General features: G+C 35.6%; 1 protein-coding gene and 1 pseudogene across 3 annotated transcripts in view; one reads left to right on the top strand and one right to left on the bottom strand.

Annotated features, from left to right (window-relative positions):
• Positions 1 to 21,066, top strand: part of Lrba (LPS responsive beige-like anchor protein) — a 452,811-nt gene that overhangs the window by 149,455 nt on the left and 282,290 nt on the right. The gene's annotated exons all lie outside the window — the stretch shown is intronic.
• LOC104868131 lies at positions 1,666 to 3,355 on the bottom strand (annotated as a pseudogene).

Genomic DNA, 21,066 nt, shown 5'->3' with positions numbered 1-21,066 from the left:
GGTGCCAGAGATTGAACTCATGACCTTGCGAGGCAGGTGCAGCACCACTGAGCTAAATCCCTAGCCCTCAATATCATATATCTTATGAGGGCTGAATATACTTTATATTTATTTTTAGAAATTTGTCATTGTTCAGTTTTAGTACTTTAAATATCTAATTTGGCCTTAAAATTATATTTGAAAGCAACTCAAGTTGCAATTGATGTTCTGTAGAAATATTTTAAAGATTAACTACTTGCGTGTTAGTATTAATGACTTACATTAAAACCATAAAAATTAGGGTCAGGGATTTAGCTCAGTGGTACCACGCCTGCCTCGTAAGTATTTACATGTTAAAAATGGCATTCTTGGCTGTTGCTTTTTTATTAGTCCATGTTTGCAGTATGTACTACATGCATTCATCTGTGGGGATTGTACATGTGTACATGCCTATTGCGTCTTACTTCCCTCTTCCCTGTCCCTCTCCCTCCCTTTTATCTCTAGCCCCTGCCCATTTGCCAAAGGTCTACCTCCCTGTTTCCTACTGTCTTTTATTTTGCTCTATAAATTATTTATACTTTGAGATTCTCATATAAGAGGAAGCATGCAATATTTAAATTTCTGTGCCTGAATTATTTTACTAAGTATTATGGCTTCAAGTTAGATCTTTGCTGGTTATTTCTGAGAGTATTTCATATATGTACTTAATTTATAAAGTCTAGTGCAGTTTTTGCATGAAAATTGTTGGTTTAGTTGAAAACCTTTTAAATAAAAACTAATCTTTTTTTATTTTTTTGGTATCTGTTACAATAAAGGATAAATCTTAATGATATGTGATACTGAAAATGCACCTGTGAAATATAGTGAGTTCACATTTCATTGTAATTAAATTTGTCATTGAGGAACACATACCAAAAACTTAAGATATTTATAAAGAACAAACTGTTAAAGATAGTTTTCATAAATACAATTTGGTACTGATTTTAAGTTCTGTATGAGATTTGGAAATGGGGAAAGCATTGACTGTGAAATCTTAGTACAGCATGTACAGCATTTAACTTATTTGAGGCCCTGTTGTTCGTATGCCAATGCTGAATGCTGTAAAGAGGATTGTTGCAGATCATGTAGGACAGTTCCCTTCCTTCTATGGATGGTGAGAATGAAGACTCAGGGTCATGTTAACTACCCAAGGTTATACAGCTGTTAAGTAGGGTAGAAAAATTTAAATATGAATATATAGAATTCAGGCAAGTTCTTTAGGGTAATTCAGTTGTTTGTTTTTATAAAAGTCCTGTTTAATTCACAGTAATGAATTTCAACCATTACACTTTACTTCAAGCAAATTCAAATTATAAAACTAATAACAAATTTGAATTGACAAAAGGAAAAATTTAATTATATCCAATGTACTGTCATTCTTTGAACAAAAAAATGTCCCAGAGATATATAGGTTTTAAAAAATCTGGTCCAGGGCACAGGAAACAGTTACCAGCAGTTACCTGGAATAATAGTATAAAGAGATGGGAAATCAAAAGACTGCTTTTTTATGAGAAAGATGGTAGTACATACTTTAGCCTTTGCTAACGGCACAGTATTCAGTAACAAAGTGGAGATATGTTTAAATTGCACACACAGTCTCTTTATTCTCTCCCTACTTCTGCCTCCTTCTCCATGTCCCTTCGTCATTTATCTCCTCAGTGCCCTCTGTGTGTCCCTTATCTTTGTATCTATCAGAGCCTTGGCTGCTGGTGTCATTCTGTTCCGCCCGTAGCTTGAACTGTGTTTCCCTATCTCCCTTTGCTCGTAACTAGGAGGACTGGGCTCTGGCTTTTTCTGCTCTGTTCCCTGCTGTGGCTTCTGCTGCTCATCGCATTTCCTTCAGCTCCTCCCGTCTCTGGGCAAAGATGGCGGCTTCTGGACTTCTGGTCAGATGCAGACCGGCTCCGTCTGCTGTTCTCCCCAGAATTCTCTTGTTTCATAAACCTAGGCATTTCCTTCTTACTGTGACTGCTAAGGATTCTTCAGAAAGTTTTCTCTTTTTAAGACTTCTCTTCAGAAGCACTGTTGTGACTTCCTAAGATCTTTTTCTTTTTTCCTCTTCTTTTCTATTTTCTTTCCTTTGTTGTCACTCTCATTACTGCTTTCTGAAGTCTGTGAAGAAGAGGAGGAGGAGGATTTGCGGTTGTTTTTTGTATTTACTTTTGCTCTTGCGTAACTTTTAATTTTTTCTGTCTTTTTTCTTTTCAAGCCTGTCTGATCTCCTGAGAAGTTTCTGCTTTTGTTTGGTTGTCAGTGACTTTAAGAATTAAACTTCTGGATCTTCTTCACCCTCGCTTGTAATGTATGCCTGCGATGGGTCATTTACAAAGTTTCTCCCCACTATATTTTGTTTCAGTGCAAACCCACTGTTTCTCTGCTTTTAGCTCCAAGGGGTGCATCGATGGTCCTAGCCATCAGTGGGAACTGAACTTGCTTTGATTCCAGAAAGACAGAACAAAGGACCTTCTCCATCTGTGTTAACATGACCCCATTTATGACTTTTTAGCTCCGAGTGGGGCCTCATACATGAAATTAAGGCCATTCTTTACACGTTCATTTCCTATAAGCAATCTGTTGTCTTAAGATTCTTGTTCTTTAAGATACTGCTGTATTAATTCTTCTCATTTCTTCTTACCATATGATGTTTTCTTTTCTGCCATCCACACCTTCTTGATATTGGACTTGGAGGCAGGATGAAAGTCCTTTTTGCACATGAAGTTGGCAAAAGATTTCCCCACCTTGGAGTCCCAGCTGCAGAAGGCAGTGGCTAAGTCTGTGAGAAATGTAAATAAACTCTTCCAGTTGTTGTGTGTGTGTGTGTTTTTTTTTTTTTTTTTTTTTTTTTTTTTTTTTTTTTTTTTATCCTGACTGTATCATGGAATCACATGAAAAGCAGTGGAAAAGATACTGGTACCAGAGTTTTACTCCAAGAAATGCTGATGGGCATTAAAAGCTTCCCATGTACATCTAATTCTTTTAGAACATTGGAAATAACTGAGTTAAGACATAAGATCTATTTTGAGGGAAACTAAGCAAATACTGGGCATAGCTGCATATATGTAGTATTTCTCACAGAATTTTTTATAACAGCATGCATAGTTTATGTTAATGTTTATATGAGGGGACTCCCTGGAGAAGCTTTAATGGCCTGGCTTTTCCTTTCAGTCACTTGTAGTGTAAAGAAGAAGTGGCATCTACGCTGCCCCTGCCCTGTTCACCTGTGTGATTTATGTGTACTGAAACTGTGGTCATTGCAGACCTCACGTGGTGGTTGTGGGGAGAAAAAGTGGCCACAGGGCTTGAACAGCTCTTTGAGAGATTTGACAACACTCCTCATTGCACTTTCTCCGCTGTCTTCCACTTCTTACAGTTGTTTTAAAGCATTAATTTTATGCTTTGTGTGTTCAATTTATATTTCAAAAAATGGAAGGTTATTTTCCTGGATTGCAAATGATTCTTAGAAACAAATAATTATGTTAAATAACCCAGTAAGGAGTAGTGTTTCTTATTAAAAATCACTTTAGTATCTCCTGAGATTTTGCCTTTGTTCTTCATTAACTGAAAACATGTAATTTATTTTGGGTTTTTTGCAACAGAGTCTCACTATGCAGTTCAGGCTGTCCTTGAACTCACTCTGTTGCCAAGGCTGGTCTCAAACTCACAGTGATCTTCCTGCCTCAGCCTTCCATGTACTGGGATTACAGGCATGCGCCACCATGGCTGGTTTGAAAACATAATTTAAAATTTATTTATTTATTTATTTTTGTATCAGGGCTCAAACTCGGGTCCTTGTGCTTGCAAGGCAGGCAGCGGAACCACTGAGCTAAATACCCAGCCCCCCAAAATGTTTGAAATTTAAAAATTTTACTTAAATTGACAAAAATTGTTTGTATTGTATACAACATGATGTCTTGAAATATATATTCATTGTGGAATAACTAAATTGAGCTAAGTAATGTATATGACCTCGTATATTCATTTGTTTTGTGATTTGGTTGATTTTTAGTTTCTTACTTTATCTAGTTTTGTTTAGCATTTATTTTTAATATGTGTGTTAGGAAAATATGTATCATTTTTAAACATTAAAAAAACAGTAAAGGGTCTGGGGATTTAGCTCAGTGGCATTGTGCCTGCCTCGCAAGTACAAGGTCCTGAGTTTGATCCCTGGTACCAGAAAAAAAAAAAAAAAAAGACTTAAAAAACTATAAATATTGACTGTAATTTTTTTAAGGTTTTTGTTTGTTTGTTTGTTTTTAAACAGCACCTCACTGTGCAGTTCAGGCTGGCCTTGAACTCACTAGGTAGCCAAGCATGGCTGGCCTCAAATTTGCAGTGATCCTCCTGCCTCAACCTCCTGATTGCTGGGATTACAGGCATGCCCCACCACACCCAGCTGATTTGCTGCAAATAATAAGCCAAATTTGTTGACAAAAATTGTGATAGCGACATTTTCTATCTCCCTTTATATTTATATGTGGAGAGTTTTAAATTTGCCATATTGCTTTGTCCCTAGAGTAATTGGGGAAGAGTAAGACTCTGGTAGGAGAAAATAGAGGTTATTAAAAGGAGGAAACACATAGAACCTTGTAGGTGTAGTGAGAAAGGTTAATAGTGTTTGTCTGGGTTTTTAATTGGTAGAGTAGGAATTGAGTACCAATGAATAGTATGGGAAAGATTTTCCTTAATTGGAGTTGTTTTTACTGCCTTCTTTAATAAGAAAAGCAAGAGTTGTTTTAAATAATGTAAAGTAACCAATAATAAAAAATAATTGAATTATAAATTGGGACATCCACTAAAGGAAATTGGGTGATTTTACCTATGTAATACAAGCAACATACAATGTCTTTACCATGGTCTAAGTTCTCATAATGTCCTTGTTACTGGTACAGTATGTCAGTTTTTGGAACTATCTTCTCAAGTTTCTAAAAGGATGATGTTGAATACTTTATTGTGCAATTTTTTTTCTGAGTTCACAGATCATAGAATCTAAGAAGAATTAACAATGAACTCTGAAAAAAACAAAACTAAGATTTGTGATATAGTTAAATCAGTCACCATTCTGGTACTAAAATGATTACCATTTAAGAATGGTAATGTCCTTATGCATATTTATAAAATGTTGACAGTAATATTCGTTAATTTTTCATCTATTCTGGTAAGTACTTAACTGAATTATCTTACTTAATTTTTATTACAGTTCTGTGAGGTGCTTGCTTTATCCCTGCCTAAATGCAAAGCATTCCAGAAGCTAGGTTGCTGTACCAAGATTATTTAACTAGTAAATAGTTGAGCCTGAATAACAAAGAAGTTAGGATTTTCTGTTATATGTAAACATTAACCATAGAATTGTCAATGCAACAAAATGTATAGAACTAGATTAAAATTCAGCACAGTTTTCCTATCTGAGCAGCTTTGGCTTTTTCTCTACTCAGTTAAATCCTATTTAGTTAAATTGTACTTAGTATTGTCACAATCATTTTCAGTACAGGGAAAATTTAATAAAAACTAAGACTAGTATTTTCAATAGAAATGCAAGTAAGATTCCTTTGACAATTGACTCATAATATCCTTATCATTGTTGATTGAAAGACACTTTCTTGATATCTTTTGTAAAAATGGAAGAAAAGATCTGAATGCCAATAGTAGGTGTGCTGAAATTTTGTTAATTAAAGACAAAATAATTTTTCAGGCTGGAAGTGTGGAGAACCATAGATCCACCCCTCCGCCATTTTATGATATAGCCTATGAAGCCATTTTGTATTAGGTTTAGTTTTCCTGTAGATCACATGATATGTTCCCGTGGGTGTTTGATGTATCCTTATAAGGTAATAATCTGTTCTCTGTATGCTGATTGGTTGCATTATGGTATATATGTTGCCACCCCTTCCGGGCGCGGAGGGCGGGGTAGAGATCCGGAGATGAGGAACTAAAGTAAACTCCTTGTGTATCAAGTGTGTGCCTCTTTGCTCACGCGTGGCCAGTTCAGGCCCCTGTAGTCGCAGACCGAGTTGCCCAAGGCAATCTGGCTCGCGACAGGAAGTAGAGTTTTTTATCAGATGTTGTCTTGCTTGGGAACCAGTGTTAGCAGTGTATTTTCATAGTCTGAATTTAAACTGCTGCTTGAGTAGCAGCCCAAGCTTTACAGATGCGTATGTTTCTTGTCTTTTGTCAGGAATCCGTAATGAGAATGGAGGGTTAGAATGTAGCTGCTACAAAATATGTTCATGAATAACATTATAACATTTAAATATTTAAAAGATTTTGATGTAGGGCACCAAGTAATCTTGACAAGCAAAATAATCCAAATCGGGGAAATATAACTCCCAACCTGCTAGATATCCGAAATGCGAGTTGGCATTGAGTAGATGGGCCTCAATCTTCTGTATTGACATCCTCGAGGGCCTGGCCCTGTCCAACTGTCTACAATACATCTAATTAGCTTAGCTGTCTACAATAATATCAATTTTTAAAACTTTTTTCATCAAAATGTTTAGAAAGTGAAAACAATAATGTAATCTATTCAAACAGAATATACCTTTTTGGTTTATAGGTATTCTGGTAGTTCAAGAAGTTAGTAGAGTGCTAGGAAGAATGTTTGAAAACTTTTGATATTGTCTTAATTGTATACAAATTTTTCATCTAGGTAGAGAGCAGTATGCTTGGGTAAAATTCAAATTGGAGCTGGGTGGTATGGTGGCATACACCTGTAATCCCAGCACTCCGGAGGCTGAGACAATTCAAGGCAAACCTGGAAGACTCTATCTGAACAAAACAAAACAAAGCAAAACAATAAAAACAAAAGAGTCTCCTTAGAAAGCTGGATTGTAGTTATCAAACCTGAGGGTTTGATTTTAGCACTGCCAAAAAATATCAAATTGAGCAGCTTTCTTTTTAATTATATAGGATACATAAAATACATTCTTGTTGAAATATATGTTATTATGTGAAAGTTCCTTTACTACCTATCAGAAAGTCTCCCAGTGGTGAGGAGATAAGAGTCTAATACAATGTCTTTCAATTTTCTCCTCTGCATTTATAAACTTACTTTAGATATATGTATAAAAGGAGCCGTGATGTTTGGTTCTACTCAGTGCTGTTTTCATCTGTCTGCCTCTTTCTCTTTGCAGGTAGATAATATTTTGTAGTGTGAAAAAAATATAGTTCATTTGAGCCTTGTATTTTATTGTTTGTATTATTTCACTGTACCTATTATGGGATGTAGTGTGACAATGTGATACATGTATCCAGTGTGTAATAATGCTTTGTACTGGTGGACATTTACCTCATTTCCTTATAGAGATGCTGTAATCCTGGGAAAAAATATGTGAGCAATTCTGTAGCCTATATACATACTTAGGAGTAAAATAACTGAGTCAAATGGTGTGATGTACAAAACCAAAGCAAAATGCTAAATACGGTGGGCAAGCTAAGCTGCTAGGTAGGATTTGCCAGAAATTTTCTACTTGCACAAGTGTTCTGTTCTTTCTGCATATCAGTGTCTAGCTAGGGATTTGCCCTCTCTGTAAGCCTAGAGTCCACAATGCCTTTGACTGTGAATGGGCAGTGTTGCCAGCTGCTCAGCAGAAATTAGGGGAGGGATGAAGTGAAATCATCCCAGCAACTGTCCTAGGAGACCATGGTGTGGACCCAGTGTCTACATCTGTGTCATTAGGCTGGTGCATCCCTGGTTCCGCCAGGATTGTACTTCTCTTCTTTGTGGGTCTAGAATTTTACCTTTGAGGTTGATCCTGTCAGGTTACTTTGAAGAATTTTTATAATTTTGGTTATGTAGATTGTATACTTATTTTCATGTACTCATTGTTCTGACTTAAGGTCTTTTTTTTTTTTTTTTTTTGGTACTAGGGATCAAACTCAGGACCTTGCACTTGTGAGGTAGGCAGTGGCACCACTGAGCTAATTCCCTACCCCTGTCTTTAGCTTTTGAAATAGTGACCATTACATTATAAAACCAGGAATTGAGTTTCTTAAACTTGTTAGTTCCCTTCTGTCTGAACTTAAGTGTCTTTCAAACCTGTGGCATTCAACAGATTGTAGAAAGTAAAGGTGTTACCACCTCCTTCCCTGTGTGCTCACAAAAATGTAACTTACCCTTACTTCTCCATCCGTAATATGTCTTCAGTCCTGGGTAGCAAGAAGAAAGAAAGAATCAAACCAAGTGTTCTTGATTTCCATCCAGAGGAGCCTGTGTTAAAAGTTCACCTGTATCTGTCCTTTACACTGATTAAAACAGTGTGCATGAACGGTGTATTTTATTGCTTCTTTTTTCCTACTCCCAGGAGAAACAAAGGAAGCAAAAGAATTAATTCCATACTTTTCCTTAAACAATATTCTTTGAGATTTTTGAAGAACTGGAAGTAATAAGAGTTTGAACATACATACAGACAGGTACATGGAGTACAATAAGTAAAATATATTTTAAAAATTATAGCACTTTCAAGGTGGGAGGGACTTACATATTATTTAATTTAGCACATTTATCTTGTAGATAAGGACATTGAGGCCAAAATAGGTTAGGTGGGTTTTCTCAGCACCCAATAGTCAGTGAATTATGAAGTCTGAACTGGTATCTACATATTATTTCTCCCCATCTGATACTGTTTTCCCACATACTACTTGCTTTTACATTATTGTTACAGTGAGATAATTAAACATTTTTTAAAAAAGTATGTCCAGACATAACATAGAACATAAAATATGTTGTTAAAGAATAAAGAAAAAACTAGTTAGGAGGCACGCAGCTTTTCAAAGTAGTAGAGCTTGAAAGAGTTAAGTAATTTAAGTGATAGGAGAGATCAGGTATAAAAAGAACGCATGAATCACCATAAAATAGCATCTTTCAAAGGAGATGTTTGGGGACCATTTATGGCATTAATTTCCATTTTCATGTTATGTTTTTCAGTCATTTTTACTGAAAGTTCTTGTTTTGAAATCCTTTGCCTTCTTTATACTTTATTGTGTTTCTCCCCAAAGTAGGGACAATACTGGAGGGGAAGCAACCAAACATAAGAGGTTTCATTTGAATACTTTTTAATCTAACAACAGAATAAAATTAATTTCCTCCACGGAAAAACAAACCACATATTTGATAGTAAAATGTATATTATTTTATTTGCCTTTAAATTATGCAGTTATTTTTTTAAACCTAGTTACCTGTTTTTAGTCTAGGCATTTAAATGTGTCATTGTATCTTAACAAATTAACTTTCACATACTAGGTATAGAATCCATTCTTAAAGGTTAAATTACATCAGTAAGTATTGTGTGCATTAGGAGAGGAGCACAAGTTATCCAGTGTGTCCTGTAGTATACAAAAGTGACACTCCTTGCCTGGCAAGCACAAGGTCCTGAGTTCAGTCCAGTTCTGCAAAATAAAAAAACAAAACAAAACAATGAAAGTGACAGTCCTTGAAGAACTTCATTTTTTTCCTTGACTATAAGAGCAAAATCATTTTAACTTGCTCATCACTTTGATTTGAGATCCAAGAAAGAATGATCAGAATAAAATACATATTTATCATTTTGTTGGGCTTTATTAAGGGCATACAAGATGCTAGGCATTTAGCTAGTAGGTGTGAATTCATGCATCCTTAAAAAAAAAAAAAAAAGAATCTGCCCTCAATCGTACAGCGTAGTGGTATTACAGATGTATAGATAATTGCACCATATTTTATAATCTTACCCATAAAAATAATAGAATTAATTATAAATCTATATAGTAATAGATGGATTAAAAGTGGGTTGAAAGTGATAGAATATGAGAACAAACAACCAACTATATAGATATGTTTTCTTTTGCTAAACTTATAAAAATATCTTACATTTAAGAATGAGTGCTTATTACAAACCCTCATTGTGAGATTGTGAATACTTGCTAAATGTTTTCTAAGTAATTTGGAGTTAAGCAGGTGTTAAGCTTCACTGTGCTTGATAAAGGGCAATTTATTTCTCCTGAGAATGATTCAAATATTCATGGAGAGAAAAAAACCCCACATCAGCTTCCAATTGTCAAAATTCGATTTTTAAAAACTCATGCATTTTTCCCAGTGGGTTTCCAGATTGAAGAACATATGGACTCTATCTTCTGAGTAAAATACTTTCATTTTCCTTTTGAATTACTTTTAAGACTTCATCGTGATAATGAAAAGTATAAAATGAAACCGTAAGGTATTTAAACATCATGTACTTCTCTTTGATTTCTTTTTTCAACATAGGTTGATAATAATCCTATAAAACTTAGAAATGATGCTTTCCTTTACAATGCAATATACAGTTATTTCACGAATAGTATTTATTTTTCTAGAATATGAAAATATATAGCAATTATGCTTGGTGTTAATCTCTCTAATACGATTATTGATTTTAGTGGATTTTAAGATAAATATTCATTTATCTTTTGATGTAAACTGCTGCCTTGTAATATATATTTGATGCAGATTTACTAAGTAATTGAAATAAACAGTATTTTTAACACTTCTGTGATTAAAGAAAATGTTGTGGCCCACTGGGAGGCTGACTTGCTACTTTTGCAATAAGACCACTAAGCTGAGGAAGGCATAACAAAAGGAGCTTAAGCAGGGTAGCGTCTCACTGTTTAAGCAGGTTTCCCTGCTATTAAAAAGATGCAGTTAATTTATTCTATATAAATTATTTTTAAGCAGGGAATTTATGACTTTCAACTGATTTTCTTTAAAAAAGGTTGAACACTTAAAAAGGAGTTGAAAGAGCCACAACTCTGATAATTTAATCTTCGTGTTTCCTACTGAAATGGTTTACGCAATGTCATGAACCCTTTGAAATGTTTCTACTTTTTATTCATATGCTTGCATGATCCTCATTTGCTAATCATGACTTTGTTCTGTGGAATGGATTGGCAGTCGTTCTGATTTACACATGTGTAAGTGGTAGGAGAACAGGGTCTTCCTTTTTCCCCACATGCTCTGTACCCAGCCTAACACATGTAACTAAATGAATGAAATAAATAATGACAAATAAATTTGTAAGTGAAGTGACTTGCAAAAACCATGTATGTGACTATAAAGGCAAGAACTGAAATGATCAGACTCTTCCCACAGTGCATTTTGTTCTGTTAGCATGCTAATATGATTAAAGAGAAGCAAAATTGGTGTGTAACCTCTGTGACTTCTCTGTGCCCCAATTAATGTACGGAAACTCTGACACAGGCATTAGGTTATATGAATTGGTAGTTACATATTTTAAATGTCTAGAAGACCACTTTTCTTCCATTTATGGGCTTTATTTCCAATCAAGATGAATGTTGTAATTATAAGATATTTTTATTCAGTGTATACTTGATTCGTGGTAGTTTTAAGACAAATGCATATTTTAGTTATTGAAATTAATATAGATAGTAATGCTGCTTGTTAGAGCTATTTCATTGCCATTGAATTTTGTAGAAATAAATTTCTCATTTATTTCTCTTCCTATTCAAATTTGAAATTGATACTGTAGTGTCAGTACTTGAAGTATAAAAGCCTTATTGAACAAGCTTGTTGAAAAAATGCACAGAAGTCCTTGCCTTTACAGATTAATGAACTAAACATGAATGAACTGTTGGACATTTTTGTCATTTTGACTTCTGTACATGCTGAGTTTCTCCTTTCTCACTATCTTGAACTCACTTCACCCAGGCTCTCGCTGTACTTGTCTACTGTAACTTTTCCCCCATTGTCACCGATGATATCAGTATTGCAAGTAGTCAGTTAGTTTTGTCTTGACTTATTGGTATGATTGATAGAGTTGATTCCTGCCTTCTCCTTGAAAGACTTTTTTATTTGGTTCCTGTGACTCTGTATACTTCTGGTTTTCCTCCTTCCATTGGCCTTTCCTCAAAATTTCTTGCTGCTTTCTCATCTTTTAAGCTTCTCTGTTATTAGAGTGACGCATGTCTCAGTTTCAGGATTTTTCCTTTTTCTGTTCTGGCAGTGCTCACTTCCTGGTAGCTCTCAGCCAGTGCACTCCTGTATTATACAAACATTCAACACCCGTGACTTCTCAACTTCTAAGCTGTCAGGTCCTTTCCTGTAAACTCTACACACATATTCGGTGTCTACTTCACATCTCCAAATGAATGTCTGCATTAGTTTGGGCTGGATGCGTTGCTTCACTGAAGAAAATCCCAAAATTTCTGTAGGTGATCCGCCATAATAAAATTCCATTTCTTTATCATACAGATTATAAAGCATGTTTCTGATAGTGATTTTTTCCTATCTCCCAACTTCTCTCTTCTTGACTGCTTGCTTAGCTTTTAAATTTGCTATGTTCATCTGCATCAAGACTATGGAAGGGGAGAGGGCGTGGACAGTGGTATTTTAAAAAAGTTCTGGTGGGTGTGGAAGGCAGTGGCTCCAAGGATTTCTGCTCAGGCGTCAGTCCGAGGAGGTTGGGAAATGTGATACTACCTTGCAGCTAGAAAGAAGGGGAACATGACTTGGTGAATAGTTAGGCCTGCTTTGGCTTGCTTCTTTTTTTGTACCTGGAATCAAACTCAGGACCCTGTGTTTGCAAGGCAGGTGTGGTGCCACTGGGCTAAATCCCTGGCCCTCTGCCACAGCTTTTTTTTTTTAAATTGAGTTTATTGGTACATTTCAGGTATACAGTACAGTTACATTCATTATTGGGATCTTGTACCTTTACATGACAGGTCTTGGTTCTCATTTTTTCCCCTTGTCCTTGCCATAGCTTTTTAATGGGAACCTCAAATAAAACATGATTAAAACTAAGCTTTGACTCTTCTTGTTCCTTTTTTTTTTTCTTTTCTTTTGGTGCTGTGGGTTGAATATAGGATGCTGCACTTGTTGAATGTGTCTCCACTTCCAGTTCTAAAATCATATTTGAAACCTTTAAAAAAATCAAAATGTACTTTCCTCATATTTTCTTCTATCTCATATAATATAATTCTGCTCTTACAACTTCTCAGAGAAAACCCTTCTTATATCATTACTTCCTTGCGTCTCATACCCTATCTGTGAACTATTAGCATGACCTTTTGATTCATTCTTCAAAATGTATCCAGAATTCACTGACTTCTCTCTACTTTGACTGCCTCCACTTCTCCCAAACATGGATAATTCTCTTCTGGATTATTTCAGAGGCATCCAAACTGGATTTAATGATTTCTAACAATCACCCTCTGCGCCTAAAGCCAGGTCTTTGCAGCAACCGGAGTGATCACCTTAAATCATAGGTTAGATCTTGTCATATCTCTGCTTAAAATCTGGCGCCTCATCCCACAGGGAATAAAAGTTAAATTTTTATCTTAACCTATGAAGTCTCAAACTGATTTGGCCTTCTTAGTAACTGTTTGAGCTTTACTTATTCTGTAACTCTTTATCCAAAATGACCTCTTTTTGGCTCTGTGGTTTCCCCAAGTATGTCTGTCACAGAACCTTTACATTACTAGTATCCATGCCCGAAGGTCTCCTCCATCAGATATTTGTAGTCAAGGCCTTTACCTTCTTCAAGTGTTTGTTAAAAGGTTGCTTTCTGATATGTTCCCCTTAAGATATCAACATGACTCCCACTCCCACCCTTGAATTTTCTTTCTTTCCATTTTGTTTTTCTTAATGGTGCTATTGTCATCTGTGGCACAGACAGCTAGTGTGTCACTTTCCAGAGTGTAGAGTTCTTGTTGGGAGATTACTACCCAGTGGGGGACTGTCATGTGACTTGGTCAGACCAGTGGAATGCAAGTAAAAGACATGAATATTGTGTCTGAGGTGAGGAAATATAGCTTCTGCTGGACATTTCCCGTGTTCTTTTCCCATGTTTTCTTTTTGTTTCAGAATTGAATCACTGTACTTTAGTTCTTGTACTGTTTTGCTTCATGCAACATTCAGTTAATTTTTACTGACATGCTTTGTAATCCATTTTATTATGAACAAACTGTCTTATAGCCTTTAACTTTTCTTTACTGCCCTTATTTATATTTATTGCCCACCTTCCATCATGGAGAATTGTAGGCTAATTTCTATTATACATTAATAGGATAAATAAAAAAATAGGAAAATTAAATCTTTTTTGTCCTTACGCGTGGTTCCCTTTCATCTAAGTTTTATATGTTTTCCTCAGAGTTATTGTTCTGTAGTCATAATGCCTGTTTAAAACTCTTCCCTATCGTCCCATTGTTACAAGACAAAACTCAGGCTCCTTAGCAGGTTGCCAGGAACTAAGGTGAGTGGGGAGAGAACTTAGCTGTCTAGCAGAGGACTAGCTTATTACAACAGCAGACCAGAAGTGAGAGCAAGCCTTTCACCACTGGTTGTGACTGGTGGAAGTGACCAGTTCTCCCAGTTACATTTCTGCACACAGAATGGCATACTGCAAGAGTTGGTCGATCAGTACAGACTTGGAAGTCATCTCATTGTCAAGGGACCCTGAAACTAAATGCTCGGGCAGTGTTGTAGACCTTGAGGTAGGAGGAAGAACTCAAGGGTGGGAAAGTCTTGGGACAGACTGAATCAGACTCCATAACAAGAGAAACATGTCTTCAAGGTTTTTTCTTTCCTTCCCCAGTAAGGGGACTTTGGCAGAGGTTCCTGAAAAGTACTTGAGCCCTAAGGCTGCGAATAAAGAGACCGAGTAGGAATGAAGTCATTAGCATAGGAAGGTTCAGTGTGCAAAGAGCGTGAGTGGCCAAGGGGCCTGATGCCCCGACTGCAGCTCCTCCAGAGGTTGCAAAGAGTTGGGTTGTACATTGATGTTTAGTATGAAGGGAGCAGGTTGCTCCTGTAAGGCCTGCCAGGGAGAGCATTTGTTGAGGCCCGAAAAGGTATCACACATATGTTTTTAACCAGGAACCAGACTCCAGGTGATTCCTCATGATGTGGCACCTTCCTGTTCTGTGGACTCCTGTTTGGCCACTCCTTGTTTTATAGTCCAACAATTCTAGAAACACTTAACTTTAGCCTATACCCAATTGCTTCTCACTTATATGATTAATGAAGTTCCCTGAGGAAGAATACTTTTCCTTTTTCTTATTGTCCTAGTTGATATCTGTCAGTAGTTTCAGGCAACTTGTGGCTAACAAGCCCTTGTGTAAGTTTGGATAATGTCCTCTCTCTATTTCCTAAGGCACTTTTTGCATATATTAAAATTGTCTCTTCACATATCTGTTTCTGTCCTTAGAATGTGAGGTCTTTAAGAATGACTTTTTAATATCAGATAATGCTGAATCTTCAGTCCTGGAAGAGGTCCTTTTGCATCATTGGTGCTCAAGTGATTGTTGATTCAGTGACTGAGTGAATAAGTGAAATATAAGCTTGTTAGTTTGTAATTCCTGGTCTTTTAAAGTATAGCCTGAGCCTCTCTTTCATATCTCATTTCCTACTCAACGAACTAAACGAGACAGCTTCCAATTTTCTGACTTCCATGCATTTACTTATGCTGTCTGAAAAGCCTATTATGCCACCATATTTGTGTATCACTTCAGACTGATCCTTTCTTAAGGATCTTTCTCTAAAAGCTCTTTGCCCTAAAGTCTTCCTTGATCCCTTCAAACAGAGGTAGCATTCCTTTCTTTGAATTTCCATAATCTCAGGCCTTTTATTTTCTTACAGTGTGCATTTTATGCCATATAAATATCTGTTTATTTCATCCAGTTTATTAGATTGTAAATGCCTTGAGATTAGAGATATATGCCCTCATAAAGGTATGTTACAGGACCTCATCTAGTGCTTTCCAAAGAGCAGTGGATACTTAGAAAATATTTTTAAATGAATAAAAGAAAGCAGTATTGGTAATTGTGAACAAAAAAAAAAAAAGAAAGAAAGAAATGTAGCAGAGAGAGGGGAAAATAAATCACTTCAGAATGTGAATAATTGCCTCAAAATTGAAAGTACTAGAAAGTGTCTAGGAGATGACAGCAACTATTCAAAGAACTGGCTTCCAACTGTCTTAAAAACCTGAAAGTGAAACATAATAAGCCTGTTTTCCCTTGTGAATAGGAGCACATACTTTTTATTAATGCTTTAATTTATCTAGGTTGCAAAGCACAATATATATATTTTTGCTTTTAAAATGTTAGTTAAAATCAGTTATTTGTTCTCTGTATTTCCTGAAAGTTTTGAATTAAAAGCATGCAGTATTGTATGTAGCATGCTACAAGGTTGTTCAATGTAAGCCTTTAAAATATTTATTTAAATATGAAAAAACTATATGGGGATGATATTTCTTTGCTTTCTCTTTCATTTCCTACTACTTGTAAACTATTTTAAGAAGAACAACAAATATAGGATAGGGTCTAAGTTTGAGAGAAATAAAGGTTCTAAGTGCCAGAGCAGCGATCTTCAGATTGCTTTGTTTGTATGTTTGTGAAGCATCTAGTTATTCTAGGTTTGAGGCAAGTGATCATTTTATGAGAAATATTCAATGAATGTAGTAAAGTCCAGGTACTCAGGTGTAAATGCTGACCTGCATGACATAGAACTTTTATATAATTTATAAAGAGTATTTTGAATTCCATTCAAATCTGTCACTTTACAGAAGAGAAATTTAAACTGGTGCCAATATAATAAACTGTCACAATGACTATATTAACAGGCTCAATATGAACATCTTAAGGCATGATATCCTAAAAACAGTTTTAGTAATAGAAAGTGTTATATTGCAGTTCTAACCATTAATTACTAGAAAATCATTTGACTTCTGAGCGTCAGTTCTTCGCCTGTAAAATAGGATTTATAGCACTAATTTATGGGGTTGATTTGAGAATTAAATGAGATCACATGCTTTTAAAACTCAGTATTATACCTGGTACATTATGTGCCATCTGTACATTTTAATTCCTATCCCTTTTTGAGAAGCATAATATAATATATTTCTCAGAAGAGTGAGGTCCTTTCTTCCAAAGACTTAAGATCATTTTCTGCATGCATAATGTCTAGCCTGGTGATTGAGTATTTATTTATTTATGTATTAACCATACATTATGTATTTTCCATACGTTCCTCTGTATATCTCCAATGGGCCAATGATCTGTTGACTGAAGAAAGTCTCCAGGCATAGTATGAGCCATCATTATGTCATTCTAATCATGTTTTAGTACAACTTGAAGAATCATAACTATGCTAAATGAGGGAACTAGGTAATATTGATTAAATTGATATAGCAATTGGTCTGTTGGAAAACCAAATTTACCCTCCTTCACATGCCAGTTATATTAATATCATTAATATGAGTAGTTTGCAAAACAGAACCACTTTGATTTCTTAATGGATCAATATCTAATAAAACCTACAATTAAAATTATAAAATATTGGTGAAAGAAATCACAGAAGACACAAGCAAAATGGAAGTACATCTTGTATTCATGGTTGGTTGTTAAAATGTCCTTCCTTACTACCCAAATGAGCTACAGATTCAATAGACTTCTTATCAGAATTTCATGACATTCTTCATAGAACTAGGAAAAAAAACTCAAATTAGTATAGAATCACAAAAAACCCAAATGGCCATAGCAATCTTGAGTAAAAAGAATGAAAAAAGGGGCATTACACCACTTGACTTCAAAATACGCTGCAAAACTGTATTAATCAAAACATCAAGGTAGTGGCATAAAAATAAATGCATAGAACAGTGGAACCAAACAGAGAACCTAAAAATAAATCTGTGTAACCACAGCCAACTGATTTTGACACAAGGGCTAAGAACAGACATGGCATAAAGGATAGTCTCTTCAATAAATGTTGGTAGGAACCCGAAAGATGCAATAGCAAAAACGGAATTGCCTAAAAGATGATTAGTGGACCAAAAAAATGGACAGTAGACCTCAGGAGACAGTTATCAAAAGATGACATACAAATGAAGCTTGACATGGTAATACACTCCCATAATCCCAGCTACTTGGGAGGCTGAAAAAGGATTACAAGTTTGAAGCCAACCTAAGCAACCCAGTGAGGCCTTGACTCAAAATAAATTTTTAAAATAAAACTAGACATACAAATGTTTATATGGTACATGGGTATGTGAAAAATGAGAAACATCACTAATCATTAGGGAAATGCAAATCAGAACTATAGTGAGACATGCCCCTGTACCCCAAAAAGAATGATTATTCTTTTATTATAAGTGCTAGTGAAGATGTGAATAAGAAGGAACATTTCACAGTGTTGGTAGGAATGTAAAATAGCACAGCCATTATGGAAAACAATATGGAGCTTCCCCCCAAAATTTGAAAATATACTAGCATGTGACCCAGCCATTTTAATGCTAAATAGCTAGGTACTTATTTAAAGGAAATGCAATCAGTTGTTCAAATGAAGACCCACATTGTCATGTTTATTGAAGTACTATTCACAAAAGAGAAAGAATGGAAACAGCCTGAATATCCATGAACTGATGAATGGATTAATAAAATGGTATACATGTATCTTAGTTATTTATCTCATGGCTGACACAAAATACCTGACACCAAAAGTTAAAGGAGAAAATGTTTATTGTAGGTCAGTTTGTAGAGATTTCATTCCATGGTCAACTGGCTCCACAGCAGGGTGGCATAGCAGAGAGGTCTCACAGAGGAGAAACAGTCCATGACAAAGCAGGGCAGGCAAAAGACAGCAAGCTACTGCAGCAGCCCTCTTTCTGTCCCTGATACTCTGTCCAGGTTTCGGAGGGTAGATAACGCTCATCCCCAGGGTGGGGCACCCTCAGCCGGAGCATCACACCCTCAATCTGAGCATCACATCTTTTTTTTTATTCATTAAATTTATAGGCACATTTTAGGTATACAATAATGATGACATTTATCATTGGAAATTCATACCTTTATATGCTATATCTTGGTTCTTATATTTTTTCTCCATTCCCCTGACCTCCCTTTAACCCCTCCACCCCTTCTTATTTACAGACATTGTTTCCATTTTTTCTTTTTCTCATATGTATTCCAGCATTACATCTTTAATCCTAGCATCACATACCTTAGATGTAGCCTCTTCCAAAATGCCCCATAATTACTGTATAAGATTTTGGGGAGACATCTAGGTACAAGCCATAACAATACAAATAAAGTGGAATACTGTTCATCCATAAACACAAGAAAATCATTTAATTTGTAATAACATGGATGGAATTGGAGATCATTATATTGAGAGAAATAGGTCAGGCACAGATAACCTGCTAACACATAATCTCATTTATGTGGAGTCTAGAAACAGTGATCTCAGAATTTGAAAATACTGTATAATAGTATTTACCAGAGGCTGGGGAATGTAATGGGAAGAAACAGAAACTGATTGGCTAATGGCTTTCTGCATAATAGTTAGGTAATAGTAAGAACTTCTGTGTGCTCTTGCAGAGCAGGGTAACTACAGATAATATTGCACTATATATCTCAAAAGAAAGAATTTTGACTATTTTCATGATAAATGGTAAATGTTTAAAGAGCCAGATATTTTTTAAGATATGTTTAGTGTAATTTAATATAATGTTTACAAATATGGAAACGCCACATGATACCATGCCAGTATGTACAATACTTAATTTTTTGTAAAAAACATGTAATAATATCTATGCTTAATTACTTACAGTCATGCATCACTTAACAATCAGATTATTTACCCAGAAATGTGTCATTGGGTAACTTCATTGTGTGAGCATCACAGCTTATAGATTACATAAACTGCAGATGATTATCACTGCACTATAAAAGGACTGATCAAAAAATGTGTGTGCTTAAAAGTTTTTATTATGGAATACACATTGCCATTAGTCTCCCTAAAATTATACTTCCCTGGCTTCAAGAATACTCATCCCATTATCCTTGGCACTTTCTGAAGAAGTTCTTTAGTGAGTGTCTTTACAAGGTATGATTAAAAAAAAAAAATACAGGGAATGTTGCCGCTGAGTGCCATCCAAAGGAAAGGCAGACTCATAACATTATGATGTGCCCTCATCTGTCTTACTCAGCAGATCTGGCACTGTGTGCTTTCTGACTCTTCCCCAAAATCAAAATGACATTGAAGGTTTGTTTTGAATCTGTTCAGGACATTGTCAATTATAGTGCAACTAAAAACACTCATAGAAGAGATTTCTAGGACAGCTTAAGAATGTGGCAAGAAGGATGAGAGAAGCGTGTTTGGAGTGAGGAGGAGTATTTTGAGGGGATTAATGGCAATGTGTATTTCACTGTATTAAATTTTTAAACAGTTTAAACTTGATAAAGGCTATCTAAGAAAAACCAAAAGCCAATGTCCTACTAAATCAAAACTGAAAACCTTCACACTAAATTCAGGAACAAGACAAGGATGTCCACTATCATCATTCCTGTTCGGTATAGTTTTGGAAACATTTGCCACAGCAGTTAGACAGAGAAAGAAATTAAAGGAATAAAAATAGGAAAAGAAGAAGTTAAACTGTCATTGTTTGCTGATGATATGATACTCTACATGGAAGACCCAAAAAACTCTGCCAAAAGACTTCTAGGCTTAATTGATAGATTCAGGAGAGTAGCTGGGTACAAGGTAAACACCCAAAAGTCAAGAGCCTTCTTGTTCACAAAAAACAGGCTCACTGAGAGTGAAATTAGGCAAACAGTTTCTTTCATAATGGCATTTCCCCACAAAAATGAAATATCTAGGAATCCTTCTAATAAAGAAGCAAAAATCTCTACATTGAGAACGACAACTTTCTGAAAAAGAGAGATTGAAGAGGATATAAGAAATGGAAAGACATCCTTTGTTCCTGGATAGGAAGAACCAGTATAGTGAAAATGGTCATACTTCCAAAACTGCTATACAGATTTAATGCAAGCCCTATTGAAATACCAACAGTATATTTCACAGAACTAGAGAAAACAATCCAAAAATTCATTTGGAATGAGAAGAGACCTAGAATAGCAAAAGAAATTCTAGGCAACAGCGATCTGGCAGTGGGTGTCACAGTACCCAACTTGAAACTATGCTACAAAGCCATTGAGATAAAAACAGCATGGTACTAACAAAGAAACAGACCTGAGGATCAGTGGAATATATTAGATGCTGCAGAAATAACTCCATATATACTTACTTACCTCATC

This window comes from Fukomys damarensis, unplaced genomic scaffold, assembly GCF_012274545.1.
Source record: "Fukomys damarensis isolate Sample0158 unplaced genomic scaffold, DMR_v1.0_HiC HiC_scaffold_38, whole genome shotgun sequence".
Classification (NCBI taxonomy): domain Eukaryota; kingdom Metazoa; phylum Chordata; class Mammalia; order Rodentia; family Bathyergidae; genus Fukomys; species Fukomys damarensis.
This window is presented reverse-complemented; position numbering and strand designations above follow the sequence as displayed.